Source organism: Uloborus diversus, chromosome 4, assembly GCF_026930045.1.
Source record: "Uloborus diversus isolate 005 chromosome 4, Udiv.v.3.1, whole genome shotgun sequence".
In the NCBI taxonomy this organism is placed as follows: Eukaryota; Metazoa; Arthropoda; class Arachnida; order Araneae; family Uloboridae; genus Uloborus; species Uloborus diversus.
Window position 1 is genome coordinate 161,724,269 of NC_072734.1, and position 19,153 is coordinate 161,743,421.

The following is a 19,153-nucleotide window of genomic DNA, read 5'->3' on the forward strand; positions in this document are numbered from 1 at the left end:
CTCGGCATTCTTTGAAAAAGGTGAGACCTTTACAAATAGTAAATTCTATGTTTACTATTTGTAAAGGTGGTCTCGGCTGTGTGATTTCGTCGGCAGGGGCGAGACAGGAGGAATGGGTCACCGCTGCATTTATACCGAAATAAAATGCGAAAAAATACTTCTAGCCTGTCCAGTAGCAGTTTTAGACTCTTGCTACTAAATGTACCAAGCAAGCTAGAAATATTGTTTCACGTTTTATTTAAGCATGCAGCTCTCTCCCATTCTTCCGAACTCTCACCCAATTTTAGCAGAGACTTCTTTTAAGAATTAGATCATATTCTTGATTATGTTTCCGTTGTAGATGAAATTTTAAAAGCAAAAATTCCCTTATCTTCATGCGGGAGTACCTACAGTGACAAATTTTAAAATCGGGTAATTGAATTAAGTAAAGATAAAAAAAATTGAGGTCCGTATCCGTATTCGCGGGTCTAGACTCAAATGATCCGTATCCGCGGATCTACATTTTTAACGATCCAGGACATCACTAGTTTTTATGCATAAGTGGGTGTGATTTTTCCCGTTTTCAGATAAAATTTGCATTGATTTTACACCCTCAGCCCCCACCCCTGAAAGAACTCGAAAAGACGGGCATGCTCACTGCCGAAAAAAATGAGCAATACATTAGAAGTAAATAAACAACCTTTTTCTTTTATAATTCAGTTTCCAATGTTTCCACAATTAGTAAATAACAATATTTTGCGAGAAAAAACTAACACTAGTCTCGGATTACTTCTTTGAAGTTCACGAAAGAATACCCCGACATGTACATTCCACGAAATAAAGAGATCCATATTTATCCATGGAAAAGGATAAAGAGTTTCTAACGAGGAGAACATGCGGGAAAATGAAAGAGCAGAGAAAAGAGAACTTTCACTTCCTAATTATATTTTTAAAATATTTGGATTCATTCTACTTTTAGAATTATAAATATTTAGCAGCACGGAAAGAAAACACCTTAATCTTTCTTCAAAGAGCACGCGCAGATAACGAAGATGTTCGGAGAAATCGCGATACACGCCGAAAAATTGATCTTCCGAACTCCATCCACCTTTATTAGCTCATAATAAGAGCTCGCTTATTATCTGATGCTATTTTGAGCCCGAGTCGGATGTTGTAAATCTTACCCCACGGAGAGAGAGGGAAGATTAATCGCAGATGAGCACAATGATCTTCCGATGCGTTTAAGTGTTTTCTCTTTGGAGGAATGTTGCTCAGTGATACTGATGGAAATGGAAACGAGGCAGCTTTTAATTGCGATTTATTGTTAAATTAAACTTCGCAGTTAATTTAGAGATCTGTTTATCAGATGTTATCATTTTGCTCTTTCTGAAAACTGGCGCTAAATTTGATGGATTTTTTTTTTCTTTCTTCTTCTGAACAATATTTTCAATAGTTTAAAAAATAATGCAGGTGTTAGATAAATTTTGGCTTTTTTTTTCTTTTTTCATCTGAACACATTTTTTCTGTTATTTGTCAAAATGTTTTTCCTGACTTTTTTTTTGACCGCACATAACCATTTAATTGAAATAAAAATGTCATAATTATATTTAATTTTGTATATAGCATCCTTTTCCTCTACTACAAATGTAATAATATTCGTATATATAAATATATATATATATATATATATATACAGGGGTGATTGTGGTCCGGTATTTTACCGAATTTCCGGTATTTTCGGACGTATTTCCGGTATTTTCATGTTTGAAAATACCGGAGTTATGTTCTTTTTTCGTTATGCTTTTATCTCCCTACCTCAGCAATTTATTTTAAATTAGATAATACTCATCAAATATACCTGCAAGAGCCTTAAGATGGACAACTATCCCTTAAGATGGACAAATGTCAGGATAATTTGTATAACACCAGCTCAAAAGTAACTTTGTAATCCATTAAAAATTTAATTAAATGTGCACGCAATATTTTGACTCAGAACTATTTAAAACTATGGCAAAGGTGCACTTAAGTAATAGGGGCCAAAGATTACCCCCCCCCCCGTTCTCGCTTTGAAACTTTCAGGTATTTTTTGATGAACTCACAATCACCCCTGTATATATATATATATATATATATATATATATATATGTGTGTGTGTGTGTAGTAAATATAATATTTATATTTGTTATAATTACGATATGTTTCAATAATAAATCATATTAACATTACGTAACGTTTTTCTGATTAAGAAATACAAGTATAATATATTCATATGTTATAATACCTCATGAGGTATGAATTCATATAATAATTATTTATTCATGCATTCAAATATTAGAATATATGAATATATTATTACTATGTATATGATTATATTATTCATATAATAAAATATTCATAAATTATAATACCTATATGAGGATTATTCTTTATATTGTACTATAGGAATACGCTCAATATGATTTTAGCAGAACATTTGGAAATAAAATATCTTAGGTTACTGTTACAAACTGTGACTCATTTGAATTTAGATTTGTATTTAGTTGATTCATGACAATATATGACTGATTTCAAAATTATGTCTGTTTTTCCCGACGTGAGTTTTGGAGAGTACCCTCCCCGTTGTTTTTTAAATTGGGTTAGTCAGCTTTTTTTTTTTTTTACTCATTCATTTCCTCTTTAACTATTAAATGAATCAGTTTATGTGTTCATTTATTGTTTCATAATTAGTCAAATCATTCATTCAGTGGAAAAAAATTAAGTAATCAAATAAAAAAAATTTATTGAAAAAATATTTTATTTTTGACTTCGCGAATGCAAAATAAATAAATAAAAATGAAATTTTTCCCTTTTTTTAATTATGAAAAGTACTGTCAAAATGGAAAAGTAACTTTTCAAAACAAGTTTTAAATGCATTGTTCTCTCTGTGTACTGTACTTTTCACAGCATTTTTTTTTTTTTTCACTTTGAAAACTAAGTTATCTCAACCGTTTCCTCGAGCCCCTAATTTTTCCTAAAAAGTTTTGATTCTTCATCATCGGTTCACGATTCGAAATTAGGATGTGAAAGCTATTCATCAATCGTTATTGGCTCCTAGCTTTTTTGTTGCAATTGCCAAACTGTTCTGCCTAGGTGTATTTTTTAAAATAATTCAATTAGTGTAAGTTTAGTTTCATTCATAGCATATAAAACTAATGAAAAAAAGGGCATAAAATTACATCGTCAAATTAATTTTTTAGCAAAAAGTTTGGCGTCAAACGGAACTTCTGAAGGTAAAATTCGGTCAAACAAAATATTTTAGTGTAAAACACGCATAACGCCCTCTTATTTTAAGCACTTGTGGTCCTCTATTGCTCTGTCCTCCGGTGCGCCACAGTATGTGCTACATATGGATGCATTTTTTCTCCGTGTGTTGTATAGGTGTGTGAAAATGTAATATGCATTTTTAACAGTTATGACCATCGACTGAAAAATACCATTTAAATACTAATAAACTGAAAATAATTTATGAGAATGACATATTTCTCGTTCGTTTATTTATTCAGTTGAGCACCGTGAAAATGCTCATAAAAACCAACGTTATGAGTCTTTAAACTGAGGTCGATCCTGATTAGCATATGGAAGACGCAATAATGCTTCTGGACAGAGCCGTCTGAGAATTGCTAACTCGAAGTAACGGATTTGTTCAGCTTAAGAAAATAAAATGCATCATGTACTGTTAAAACGGAAAGGAATCGGTAAAATCTCAAGTATGAAATCTTTATTTTCAAGAAATTGTAAGATAGGGTGCTCCATCCAGGGTTCGCCGATATATATCATGATATATATCACGACATATATCGGGTATTTATTTTGAAAATATCATGGTATTTTCGATATTTTGTTTTTTAACTACGGTATTTTCAATATAAAAATTATATTAATCATAGTAATATTGTTCATTTATTGTCAAAAATAACCAAAAAGTAATGCACTATATTTTTGTGATGTATTAATACAGCAAAGTAATATAATATTTCTTTTTATTTTATGTTCATTTTTATTATTAGTAATGCAACAATTTTAATTCATATTAATAGTAAATAATTAAACATTAAACGTGGTCAGAAAAAAATATAATGTCTTATGACTGTGCACTAACTGATGCATGTTTTTTATTTCGAAATCATATAACTACAAAAGTAGCTAACAGAAGAAAAATGAGTGAGACAGCTAATGCTAAATTAAATTCCTAATTGATAAAAATGTTAAATGAAATGTTAGATATAAACAATGAAAAAAAAAACTTTAATTTTATGTCTGCATATTGTAAAAATGTAAGAAAATAAAGAGTAGTTTGAGGATGCTTTTACTATTTTGAAGATTTTAGTTTGTGTTGATCGAAAATATCGGATATATATCAAAATATTGGATATTTTCAAAAATATCATGATATTTTTGAACTCTGAGGTGATCTGACAGGTAACTGAATACTTAGGACAATTCTATTTTCATAAATTCATAATAGTAACGTTAAATCTGTAGCAACCGGTAACTAGTACCTGACATTAAAAACATTTTAATTAATGCAGATCCGTAATTATACTGTACGGCAGTGACTACTTAAGGTTGAAAAGACTACTTAATTTGACTAGATTACACTGCGCGTAGTAGAAAGCCCCTTCATAATGCTACTGGCATCATTCTTACTAATTCTGACATTAATTACCTCCTGAAAATCTAAACATGGTCAGTGTTTCCCCATCTGCTCAAAAATCAGCAACATTCCTGGATAATAATGGGCCGCTAGTGTGCCTATTTTTTATCAGTAACATACCTAGTGAAAAAAAAAACACATGAAAGTTTCCGCTAACAGTCAGTACCCTTCCTGAAATTAACCAGGAATTTTTCTGAAGAATAATCATAAAGGTCTGGTTAAGAATTTGGAGGCCCCTAAACAGCTGGGGTCAAGGCCTACTTGGTCTATTCAGTAATCCGGCCCTGCCAATCGTGTTTCTGTATTTAATCAATAAACTTCCAAGAAAATGTATATGTTTGTAGTAAAAGCTCGGCACCTTTCTGATTTACAAAGATAACACTTAAAGCAAATATGACCGAAGCAAATATGGCCGAAGCAAATACGATCTAAAGACTATGGGCCTCAGCCAATCAGGAAGAGCCGATTGAAGAGATGATGGCGAAACACCTAATAAAGAATCTGAGTATATCTTTATACTGGTAGCTAAAAATATTTTCCAAAACAGTAAGAAGTCTGTAATCATGCAACTTGTAGCGATTTCGAAACCTTCTGGCGAACACCGCAGGCACCTTGAAAAGAATTGCTTTCTCTCGAATTATGCAGAATAGGCTTCTTTACAAGGCCAGATTAAGGTATGGACATATGGGGCGCAGGCCCAGGGTACCAAAACTTGGGGAGCACCAAATCTGTTACTTTTATCTTTAAAAAAATGGAGTTTTTCCGTATTGCACAATAGCAAAATGCAATATTAAATCTTCAAAATAAAAAAATAACTTAAAAAAGTTCTCAATTTTTAACATTTTTCGCAAGTTTTAAGGGAATCCAAAATATTCTATTACCTTACTATATAGGACTAAAGGAAAATTGGCGGCAGGGCCTGATTACCCAAAAGGCTCAGGAAGCTTGAGCTTCCTCTCAGAATTAATAGGGGGCCCAAAAATGACTTTAAAATTTCAGTTTTTGCTTTTGAATGTATTTCTAAAAGTATTCAAACATTAGAACTCGCAAAATAAAAATTTTGGAGGAATTTTTAAAGTGAGAACACAGTTCATAAAATGTGGTAGCAAGCTATTTCCAACTGTGAAATTTACCCTCGACGATGTGCTACAATATACTTTTATCACGCTTGATAAATTTTATGAAATGATAAATCTGAAACAGCAATAAACCACCTTTATCTGCTGCGAATGGGAGTACAAAAATGTGCAATGCACAAAAGTGTTCAATATGTGGGGGAGGGGGGAGAAATAAACTTTTATTGGAAGACTGCTTGGCCGTTTTTGGAAATACAGTCGAGCCTCCATATCAAAATTTTCTATGTATCGAAATCCCAGCAAATTTCCATGTCTATTAAATAGAAAAATTGTTTCTATATATCGAAAAAAATCTCTCTATATCGATATTTTTTTTACGTGACATTCGTAGGTTTTTTTTCCACTTTAGACTTTTTATCTCATGAAAAATGCAGGTTAGGGGAGAAAATTATTTTCACAAAAGGCTGCTACAAAACTCACAAGGAATCTGAGGTTGAGGGTTGTGTAGATAGGTCGTTCTGGAGTTCTTAAAGTTTTTTTCAAATCGTAGTTGCAAGTATAGTAAAATCAGTTTCAAGTTTTTCCTTTTGTCGGTTGATTATCATTCCTAATCTTTTTAGCTTCAGTGAAAATCATTCACAAGTTAAGTAAATTGATATTTTACTTATCTCTCGATTACATTGTCAAAACGAAAATCCCCTAACGTTGCGGATCAAGTTGAATTGCCGAAGAATGGAGATATATGAAGGCACAAAAATGTCATTCTTGGTAAATTTAATATTTCCGCAAGCAGAGGGCCTGCTGTTATGAGAAATTGGAAAGCCCTAGTAAAAGTACTGAAACTTACAGAAAACTTTCACTAAAAAACATGAAACGACATTACAGTTTTTTTTTTTTTTTTTTAGAAACAATGCAGTGCTCAGTAAATGTTTCACATTTAATTTTTTAATTATTAACTTTAATTTAATCCGATGCTCGTATGAATTAGAAATTGGGTTTCATACACGAAAATTAGCTTTAAATTTAATGTTTAAATAGGTTTTTATGATAAAATAAGATCGTTTCTATGTATCGAAATTTCTATATATCGAATTTTTTCTCGGAAATTTGCTACTCAGATATATGGAGGTCCGAATGTAATACATATAGCATCAGTGAGTTTTGTTTCAATGTGCGTAGAATTTTTAGAAAATGTATACTGAAAATCTCCTCTTTTTCCGTAAACCTATTTCTCCCCATACGGAAACTGATAACAATGTTTGCAAGACGTCACAGTCGGACGTCAGAGAACTAACTGAACAGGTTGCTTGGCTGACACAGCTGCGTTATCTTCTTTCACGTGAGTGTGAAAGAGAACATCGCAGGAATATTGTCTTTTTGAATGTTATGAACACATGGCGGTCATCAGGGACAGATTAAGGCATGGGGGCACGATCCCAGCAGGGGTGCCCACCTAGGGGGGGTCATGGCGCAGACTGCACCATTGATATTCCTAGGGGGTGCTTTAGGGCAGAGGCGTAGCTAGACCCGACTTTCGGGGGGGGGGGGGTTACTAATAGGTAAATGTTTTTAGTATTAAAAAAATAAGAGGGAGGTGAATCTTACATACTTTGGAATGGGGTGCCCCAATTCCGATACTTTGTGTCAAACAAAACAAAAGCATTTTTTTTTTTTTTAATGCTATGGAAAATTCAACTTTTTTTTTCTTTTCTTTTCCCTCCATTTAATTTAAAGTGAAATTTTCTAGTAACGTCTTGTCAAAACCAGTCGATCTAAATCAGGGGGAAATCACATATCTGATGAGCGTGTTCCGTTCATTTCAGTGTGACTGCTTAATTTAGAGGCTGACACACATCTACAAAAGCTGGCATTCCTAAAAGCTAATAGATACTTCCATTTCCGCCTGTAAACTGGATGTTTGACTTTCAATCTCATCGGTGGTCAGACTATAAAGACTATTTTTACTAACTTGGTTTGCACTAAAAGTATGAAATAAAATAAAAAAAAGACTTCTTGAATTATAACCTGCAAAAAAATGAAATTGCTTTTCATATCGTTGCATTTATATGTTGCTTTTTATGTATTTACATTTATGCTAATTCTAAAGCAGCTAATAAAATTTGAATAAAAAAAGTTAGGGGAGAAATATAGGCGGCAGAAAGTTATTCGCTCAAATGCATACCATCTGTTCTCTTTTCAAGTCTTTATTTTTAATTTTATTAGCTGCTTTAGAATTTACATAAATATCTATTTAAGAGAGCAACAGCAATTTTCGAGTATTATAAACAGAAGTCTTTTTTATTTTCTACTTTTTAATGCGAAACAAGCTAATAGAAAAGATCTAGATTCATTTCGTTTTTAAACATTTTATTCATGTAATGCTATGCAGTTTTTCTTTTGAATTAAAATAAAATTACCTTTAGAAGGGTCCGATGGGACTAATGCTGCTTTGCAGACTGTACTTTGTTTTACCAACTTGGTTTGCACTAAAAGTATGAAATAAAATAAAATAAGACTTCTTGAATTATAAGACCAGACCAACAAAAACCTCTATCGTCTCGAATTCCGGTTATGCTATCATTTTTGGATTCGAAGCCCAATGATCTTTAAAACAAAAACATTTTCTTCAACTCAGAAACAGAGGAATTGTCTTCAAGAGTTGAGGAGGCAGTGGAAAAAAGGGAGAAATGCGTTCCACAAATAGGCTTTCCAGGGAACCAAAGGACAGTCGTTTCGCCCACTTTCTTGGAAGAAAAGTAAAGGGGTGAAATTCACAGGTTTGACATGTAAGATGAAAATTTCAAGTTCATGGTTAAAGGTCATTCAAGTTAAAAGCCATTTCGCTCTGTTATCTGCATTAGTACTGTTATTTGGTTGCACTCTTTCTTAAAATTGTGGTTCCTTAGAAAACCGAAATGATAGGAGTGAAAGGAAAGTAAATTTTTCTCAAGTGATGAAAAAAAGAAAACCGTAGAATACTGGCAAAGTAAGATTTGCAGCAATTGCTAAACTCAAGAGGATAAATAATGAATAAAAAAAAACATAAAAATAAAATAAATAAATAAAAAATCAGGGACCAAAAAGTAATAAAAGACTTTTTCTTGAAAAAGACATGCTTAAAGTTTCTTTTACTGTCAAAATGATTCCTTAAAATCGCAATAAATCACTTAATAATGTAATAAAGTAATAAATACCTAACAAAACCAATAAAGAGGAATTTTAATCAAGAGCACATATTGTCTTTAGTATTGATTTCAAATTTTCACCATCATATTTCAAATTTCTATAAAAAGTTTCTTAAAGCCCCCGTATCTCAAAACCTCTTTATCTCGATTTTTTTCTTTAATGTGAAATTCGAAAGATAGATTCGACTGTATGCAATATTCCCACTGCGCGGCTCATAAAATTAAACATATTTAACAATTTGCAGAATCTATGACAAAGAAAGGTTGCATATACGTGGATTTAACTAATCAATCTCATTTCTAAAGCAAAATGTCAAATTTCCCTCAATTATCAAAAAATTGTCGCAGCAGAGGGAGGCGTCTTTATGCTTGAGGGACACACATGGAGCAGATTTTCAATGGCATTGGGGGGGGGGGGGGCGGAAGCGAAGTGAATTTTTGACCTTTGTTACTCAGAAAAAAGTCATTTTGATTTTTTTTTCCTTTTTCTTTTTTTTTTCTTTTTTCATTCTCTTCTTTCTTCTTTCTCTCTCTTTTTTAGACTAACCTTTCGGGGGGGGGGGTTTGTCCCCAAAACCTCCCCTTAGCTACGCCCCTGATTTTAGGGGGTATTTTTCCCGATTGTAGGGGGGTCTTGCTTGGGGGGTCTTCGCATAACTGAGGGGGGGTGCCCTTGCTCTTAGGGGTGGTGGGCACAACTGGATCCCAGGGCCCCAAAATTTTGGGACAATTGGAGGGTCATTATGAGGGCCTTGCCCCCCCCCCCCCCCCATTCCCCAGCCCTAAACTATATTCTCCGTTCCCATTATGATCAAACATTTTATGAACAAAATGTAAACAATCTCAGTAATCTTTTCAATTCTTTTTTTTTAAAGCAAAAAACTTGAAGTTCTATTCATTACTTATGAAATTCATTAGTTAAGCTTTATTAGCTGTTTTATTCCTAGCCGATTCGGTGCTTTTCATTGATACCCAAGCTATTTCAAAATTTTTTTCGCAACCAAAAGCGTTGGTTCATTCGGGGGGGAGGGGGGGGGGCAATCAGCATGGGCCCCTTTTCTAGTTAAAGGGGGTGGGCAATGAATCTTTAGACTGAAATGGCATTCCGTGTCCGCCCTTGGGTACCGTACATACTCAAATTCCACCACAAAAAGATGTAAAAATAGAATCTATTGAAACAATATTCATAAAAATATACCTATTTTGAGGATCTCAAAGCCACTCTTGGTTTAGCTCCATATTTACACTTTTTAAAAGTTACATAATATTACTTTTAATATTTATGGCTTATTGCAACCATACAAGATTTGACGACATCTTTTAATGCAAATTAAATATATACATGACGTCTATGTTATAACTAGCTGCGTTGCCCGGCTTTGCCCGATCCACCTTGAAAATAAAAATTGTGTCAAGTGACGTCAACAATCAAGCTTAAATAAATAAGTACAAAAAAAATAAATAAATAAATAAACATCATGCAAAATTTTCCTCCCAAACAATGACGACAGATATTAAGATGCTTGTAAGACATTAAATCGAGAACGATGGATTAAAAAAAGCGTAACCAAGGAAAACACAAAATAAAATAAGTTTAAGGAATTAAAATGCGAAAGAAAATGGTTAACAATTTGAATGGAAATGAGATTTTTTGAACTTGATTTAAAAAAGGCTTGTAACGTTTTTTCCTTTCGAGATAGAAGCTTAGTTTTTCGACCATAGGTCGAGATGGATCTGGAGTAAAAAATGTCGCAAGTAATTTTTCACTCTCATATTCGGGAGTTTATGTGACATTTGGACCTAAATTGGAATTAAAAAAAAAAGAACTACTCCTCGAATTTTTTTTTCGAACCGGTCTGCAAACCTTTCCGAGGCTGAAAGAAAGACACTGTGAAAATTTCAGCGAAATCGGCCGGGTATTTCTCGAGTTTTTGTGTGTTTAAACAAACAGACGCTTTTTGGAGACTTCATTTTATACTATGTAGAGATGCTTTTTTATTGCTTATAGCCTGTCGATAAATTTAGCCTGATTGTGTGATAAGCAAGTATCAAAATATTTTTTTTATTTCACTACGTTGTGTCAACGGGGGGAGGGGGGCAGTAAATAAAGTTCGCGCACAGCGTCCTTAAAACTGATAGTCGAGCCTTGGCGATCAATAGTCGTGTTCAACCACATCTTCTTTGAGAAATGAATAAAGCATATCTTAGTGCCACACAGTAACCAAACAAACAACGTATTTAATGCACAAATAATGCAAGAAGTGCTCGGAAGCCTTGACAACTAAAGCTAATACTTTTCTGCATTGAAAAGGGGGATACGATTTTAGTTTTTCATTATTTTAATTCAGTCGGTAGGTCTAAGCATAAGTCTTCGCAGGAGTCATGTTGGACATGGGGGGGGGGGGAGCTAGGAGGCACCATAGCGTTTCATGCTTTCTCTCCTTCCTTTTGCGGTTTTTTTTTTTTTTTTTTTTTTAATTATGAAGGAAAATGCATCAGTAAAAGAAGTGTATATATAAAATTAATATTCCTAGGACAATGCAGTTACTCTGACAGGTTACAATGATGTCGTTTTCCAGCCCATTTAATGAAGATTTCTTTGCTAGTTGCCTAAAGAAGTATATTTTGGTCAAGAAAAGATAACAAGCTTTTTTTTCTTCCACAAAATGCGAGCAGAAAGTTATTAAGACACAGAATAATTAGAAAAGCATATTAAACTGCCTTCAATATACCCTATGAGCTTAATATTTTCATTTCACAAATTCTAAAAATGCATTCCATTATCCATTTCGCTTCTGATTGTGGATGATACAAAGCAGTCCCCCATTCCTCTCCTTTCCATGAGTGAATGTGAAAAGATGGCTCAGTTTCCAGAACACTCTTGCCCGATTGCAATTCCTAGAAAACGTATTAGGAATGTGGGCAATGAAAGGTGAAAGGGAACAACCTGTTTTAAAGGCGATAGTACCAAGCAAGTCGTTTCAGAGTAAGTTCGTTTCTTGGCAAGTGTTACTGCTTTGGAATTTTAGGGTATTTTGCTATGGTTACGCAGAATTTGTCCAACCTTCGGACAGCGGCAGATTCAGGGGAGGGTCAAAGGGTCAGCTGACCCCCTGTGACAAGACTTTCATTATGAATATTACCAATCTTCAAATGTTTAAATTTGAAAAAATAGTACAAGGAAACCTGGGGGCAAAAAAAAAAAAAAAAAAGAACTAATAAAAGCCATAGGACTTTTAGCGGCAGCGAAAAATGAGAAAAAAAAAGAGAGAGAGAGAAAAGTTACAAATTTTGGTTTTGAGAGCAGATGAGTGGTAATTGATGTAAATCTCCCAACTTAACTCATATTTCTTTTACGATTTTGATGAATTTTGTACACAACAGCTTAGACATGAATTAAACTTATATTAGTACCCCTACATTATTTACATATTAGAACTACTTACATTACCCCAAAGTATTTTGAGGTGTCACAAACACTTGGTAATAATTTCATTCAACAAGTAGGACTTGTTTAAGTAAAACAATCGATTTACTAATATCTAAACAATGAATACATGAATAAAAAGTTACCGCACGAGTGCTGAATAATGTTTCGTAAGAAGATTATACAAGGTAAAACATATAATTATGTTCTGAAAATTTTGACATTTCCTTTCATACATTCGTTATAGTTTTTAGTTTTGGTTCCTAAACTGGAAAATAAAATAAACAAATGAACCATAAAAAGTGGGGTGGTGGGGGGCAACCGCAATCTCCCGAATCACCGCCACTGATGATCAAACATAGTTTTGATTTTCAGGGGGGATGACTCCGCCCCCCCCCCCCCCCAATCCTGTCTCCTTGGCTGCGTCACTGCTTGTTGTATGGCCCCAAAATGTTTGGGTACCAAAAATAGGGTAAATGTCTTTCTTTCTTCCCCTTTTCTGAATCAACTAAAATGCGCGGATTTTCTTGTAAGAGGGCACCAAATTTTACCAGGACCACTTTGGTCTGATCTGGTTCTGTTGGTAGTTATGGAACATGAATTACAATGTATGAACTATATGTCCGTTGTTCATCGAATTTTTTTAAACTTATTGTCCACGTCAAAGCAATAATTTCTAACTTATTGACAACCTGCAAAATTTGCAACTATGTTAAGTCTAACTACCCACAGCTGCACATTCAGTAAAAGTTAGGGCACAGAAACTAAGATACGGATGCATGATCTTCAATATTAAAATCCGACCGGGGGTATTTCTCGAATGAAATGAAAAAATGCTGTAAAAGTATAGCATTGAACTATTTTTAAAAATGTATGAAATTGTCCAAAGTCAAAAAATTAAAAATGTATACCTGATCGTCAGTACACTAGATTTGCTATACTTTGTGACACACTGTATACAACAAGTGAGAGAGGAAAAAAAATCGGTAAAAACACCAGATTACTGTTCTAGCCAAATTCATTTCAACTTAGATTTTAAGATTTTTTTATAATTTACTAGTGGTACCCGCACGGCTTTGCCGGTAGTAGAAAATTAAAAAGTCATTTGGTTCGCCTGTATATTTACAAAAAATGGATGATGAATTTCTCGCCAATTTGCTATGCTCATTTGCTCGTCCACGTTATGGTAATTGCTCGTACACGTTATAATTTACTCGACCATGTTGTAATAATTTACTCGTCCATGTTATGATGTTATGATAATCTTCTCGATAAAATGTTTTTAAAATTGGAATAGAAAAAGAACAGAATCGAATTTTCGAAGAATCGCTTCGAGGTGCTCACCCCTATGATACGAACTAAATCTGTGTCAAATTTCTGGAAAATCGGTAGAACAATCTGGGCGCTGCTATGCTTGTAACAGACATACAGAGATCCAGATGTACAGATTTTCAGCTTTATTATTAGTAAGGATAAGAATTCACTGAATACATTTTCGTTTTTGCGTGGGATGATTATAAGATATGATACTTTTATTACCCTTAAATTATACCCTTAATTATTTCTAACGTGTCCCAAACACAGGGGAAAGTGATGAGGAAGTCACTACTAGGTCTACGTTATTTTGACAATAATCTAATCCTGAGCATAATATTCACTCCATGATGTGGGATGGGGGTAAGGGGAGTCCAGGGTTCCCCTTCGGAAAATTTTCAAATTTGTAGTCTCTAAAATGCATTTCAGCTTTATATTTTTAAAAAACTTGCAATTCCACTTTGATTGTCACCCCCCAGACGGGTAATAGCCGCGGTGATCCCCCCCCCCCACCCCGTTGTGACACCACTGGTTAAAATACATATTATCGTAAGTGAAGGAATGCATGTGTATTTTGAATTAAAGAATGATTTACTGAGCGAACGATAACTAAATAACGTTCAAATGTCTTATTTATTTTGTTTAAAAGAAAATGTTCTAACATGTCTGCGAAAATCTTTTGCTTAACCTACAGCAGCTCACCAGGGAATCACTCGAATAGTGCAATAATGAAAGAAAAATTAAACAGGTAGCAGCATGAAGAGAGATTATATTTTTTTACGTAAAAGGTATTTGCACTTGTGCCCCCGTTTTCGAGAGTAAAAGTTCTTTAAAGTCTGCCGAAATTGAAAGCAAAGCGCCATATTTAAAGATTTGGCGACGAATTGAAGATAGCAATTTCTTGCGAAAGATTTCACTGTTGCATGTGACAGGACATCCATCTGCAAAGCGTGTGAAAAATGTCTTCCATTACTCACTGAAACGCGCTAAATTTGGTCACTTTCCGACTTTAAGACATCATAAGTTCACCTTACCCCCTATCCTCCCCCACAAAGCGTGACAACATTTGTGAACGGCCCTTTATTGATGAATTAGAAGGAAGAGTCTACTCCAATTCACTGTTTGAGAACTCTCGTACCCCCTCCCCCGTTCGACCTTAGACCATTAGAGATAGACCTTAGACTATTAATGGTCTAAGCGTTCGACCTGCCGAATACCCCCCCCCCCCCCCAGATCCTCGGTATTGTAGCATCCCTAGAACTCACAGCCTAAGGTCGCTATTAGTATCTCATTGACCTAATTTTATGTTTGAATTGAAATTTGTGCTTCAATTCCCGGAATTCTTTCAGTACATGGTTTTGATATGGGGAAATGCGGGAGGGGGGAGGTGGAGCTGAGGGAAAAACATTGGGAACTCCCAACGACATTTTGAATTGTAGCATAGCAGTTCACTAATATATTTTTTGATAAAATACTTGAAAATTATAACAGTGTTAATGTGACTAAAAAGAAAAAATACGAACTTGATCGTTAAATAGCAGAATGAGATGTTGCAGATGTTCATATTTGGAAACACATTTATACCAGATTGTAGAATAGTAAATTAACGCAGCATAAAACTGCTTTTTCTGGCAGGATATGGGGCCCCCAAACAATGGGGGACCTGGACAACTGCTCTACTTGCCCTTCCAGAAATCAGGGCATGAGTTATTTTATGAACAGTAGTATACAGTAAAATAAAATTCTCAAACTCTTTTTGAATTATTTGAATATTTAGCTTACAACTTTTTGGTAATTAAAATATTTAACTGTACATTTCAAAATTAAAAATCTTTTGTTGTGTTGCAGGTCAAACCATCTAACCAGATTACGGAGGAGCTACTTGATAAGGAACTTCCAGCGATCGAAAATGCTTCCTCTTCTAGTGATAATAATACCGAAGAAAATCCAGTGGACTCTTTAGAAGTACTTCCCACATCAAGCAATGGTAAGTGATAGCATAAAACTAGTTACTAGAACTGTAAGGCAAGAAAAACAATAGAAAACTAATGGAAAATTTTGAGTTAATTTATTCAAAACTAGCGATACCCGTACTGCTTTGCCCGTAGTATAAAATTAAAAGGTATTTATTTCGCCTGTATATTTACAAATAATGGATGATGAATTTCTCGCCGATTTGCTATGTTAATTTGCTCGCCCATGTTAGGGTAATTAGCTCGTCCACGTTATGATGATTTGCTCGTCCACGTATGATAATTTGCTCGTCTATGTTAATGATAATTTGCTCGGTAAAATGTTCTTAAAATTGGAATAGAAAAAGAACAAATCGAGTTTTCGAAAAATAGGTTCGAAGTGCACACCCTCACAAACTAATTTTGTACCAAATTTCATTAAAATCGGCCGAACGGTTTAGGTGTTATACGCGTCACAGGGATCAAGACAGAAATCTGGTCAGATATCCCGACAGAGTTCCAGATATTTTGAGCTTTATTATTAGTAAAGATATGTAAAACGTAAATGCTTGTGTTCATTAACATTAATCTGATGCAAATTGATGCATGAAAAAATGTCTTCAACCGCAAAATTGGGTATTGAATGATGGTAATATTGTCTTTGAGGGTATCGACATTGTCAGGGACTTTGAGAGCCAAGACCAAGTGTGTGCACATTTCCAATTTGACTGACATTCTCATCTCGGCGGCCCCGAATATTGTTCTATTCTACAAAGACTTCTGTGTTCACATTCGTTTTAGTACTGAAAGGAATTGGACTTCATACCATCATTTTGCTACTGGACGAATGCTGCGAAAACTCTGGTGGACACAGAGAAACTCTGGTGGACTGGAGACATGGAGACTCCAGCGCACTAAAACGTGCGCTGGGAAAGTGGTTTTAACCACTACGATTTGGCGATCGGAACCGTCTAACTTTCAGTTGCGCAAACTTAGTTTAACGCATGATTTCACTTCCATCGTTTGCTACTGGACGAAGGCTGAGAAAACTCTGATGAAGCTAGAGTAACGATAGAACTAGAGCACGAGCTGGAGTTACTATTTGACGTGTGTAGAAGAAAGTGGTTTTGACCTATTTGGCGATCAGAACGGTCTAATTCTCAGCCAAGCGCGCTAACGTAGATTTTACTTCATCATGATATGACTAGAAAGATACCAAATATAGACCCCGCCCCCTCCTCCCTCTTCTTTGACCACTAATAAAATAAAACATTCGCCCTTTTTCCCAATAATTATTTAGTCATTTCCGTCATTCTGGGCTTAACTGAACATCCAATTTGAAAAAACACTACAAACATTTGAATTGTCGTGGAATGAACTTTTTCCTCGCCAACATAGTTTAAATGAATTCTTAATTACAATAATTTGTATTCAATCATATTTCATACTTGGTCTATTTTAAAGAGCTTTCTTAATGGAATTTTCATGTATACAAAGACTAACCCTATAAAAATCACGTTAACATTTCACGTCATTTTCTGTTTGAACTACTTTGAAAACCTTTTAAATTATCGGAATTCCTGACAAAAACACATACAAGACTTAACAATACTAGAAGTAGGAACTCCAATATCAAAATTATTTGCTTTTGATTCAATTTTAAGAATTCAAAAGTTACAATTTTGTGTACATTACTTAACAACATCTCGCAATAATGCAGAGTTAATCTCACAGGTATTCACGCTAAAGTATTTCTTAACGAATTCAGTTCGTATCAATATTAATTTTTATAGTACTCGCATCACATTATAGCGAGGAGTGCTCTCTTGCATGGATGAAAATACAGTAACCTTTAGTTATATCGCTCTTCTCGATAAACAACAAAAAAGCACTATAGACGGATTTCGATAACTCGAAGCTTATAACTTGAATATTCCTTTATCTCAAAGTTTTCCTTGGGTCCCAAGCTTTTAAAACTGTTGTGGAAACTTCCTATTCCTATAACTCGAACTACCAAAAACTCAAACGTTTTAGCCGGTCCCTTGGGACTTCGTCTTATCGAGAGTTGACTGTATATCCGAAAACGCAATATCAAGGTCATTAAAAGTAACGTTTTAATTACCGTACAAATTAATGACTTATGCAAGTACAAAAAGATTATTTTATTATCATATTAGAACGTTTTTCGTAACAGAAACTGAAAAAAAAATAGTCTACTAGTTTTTATTTCAATATAAAAAATAATAATCTAAGATATTTCTATTGTTTTCTGATGGAATACGAATGGAAAGTTGCAGGCTAAGTTGCAACGAATTTATGATATGGAGAACATATAAGTCCTTTTCATCGGTTATATTTAAAAAAATAAATAAATAAAAAATTTGGGAAATGTAACTTTTTTTTTTTTTTTTGCGTGTGATGTCAAATGCAAAGCAACATTTTTTTTTTTTCCTTTTAATATAAGTTTTTTTGGTGACCAAAGAAACGGTGATATATCCGAATGAGCGATGTGACAAAAGGTTACTAGTTCTTTTTAGTAGAAGTAGTAATGCAACACGTATCATTAATCTGTCTTTTATCGCAATTGGCTTTGTGATAAAGCATTGTATGCAATAATTTAAAATATTGTTGCTTTTCGTAGATGTGCAAAATTTAAAAAATGAAAGCTATTTTTAAAAAAGTAAATACAGTAGAAACTTCGTCGTTCGGATTCGCTGGCACCAAAGGCAATCCAGATAAACGAAAATCCGGGTAATATGGAAAATAAGCAAAACAAATCTAGGGGAGTTGGTGCCCTAAAACCTCAAAAAATAATCATCGTTCAGTTTTATGTATTCAAAATATTAATATCATGAACATTCAAGTGACATAGAATTCATGTTTCTATGTAGGTTAAAAGTAAATCGATTTAAATATTAATGGGGCAGAAATGTATTAAATTGAAAGTTGAGGGATGTGGGACGAAGTGAAATAGTTAAGATGACTAACTTTTAAAAATGAACAAATTGGAAATTTACTTTGAAAATTACATAAAGGAAGAGCATTGCATTTGAAATAAAAACTTGCTTTGAAATAGCATTTTTTTTCGACAGTAAATTTTCGCTTTAAAAAAGGGGGGAGGGGATTTTTTCAGGGTTTTTTTTTTTTTTTAATGGGGCAAAGTAAAAAATGAAATATTTGAGAATGAAATATTTTTTATTCGATTATAAAAAATACTAGTGGTACCCGCACGGCTTTGCCTGTAGTTGAAAATTAAGAGGTCATTCGGTTCACCTATATATTTACAAATAATGGATGACGAATTTCTCACCAATTGGCTATGTTCATTCGCTCTCACATTCCACGTCATGATAATTTCGTAATTTACTCGTCCATCTTATGATAATTTTGCTCCGGAAAATGTTCTTAAAATTGAAATAGAAAAGGAACCACATCGAATTTTCGAAAAATCGCTTCGAGGTGCACACCCCCATGGTACAAACTAACTTTGTGCCAAATTTCATGAAAATCGGTCGAACGGTCTAGGC

General features: G+C 34.0%; 1 protein-coding gene across 1 annotated transcript in view; it reads left to right on the plus strand.

The window, feature by feature from the left end:
• LOC129221595 (la-related protein 4-like) overlaps positions 1-19,153 on the plus strand; it is a 195,145-nt gene that overhangs the window by 86,632 nt on the left and 89,360 nt on the right. Inside the window, exon 2 of the mRNA XM_054856114.1 lies at positions 15,523-15,661. The gene's annotated coding sequence lies outside the window, so the exon portion shown is untranslated. The remainder of the gene's footprint in view (positions 1-15,522; positions 15,662-19,153) is intronic.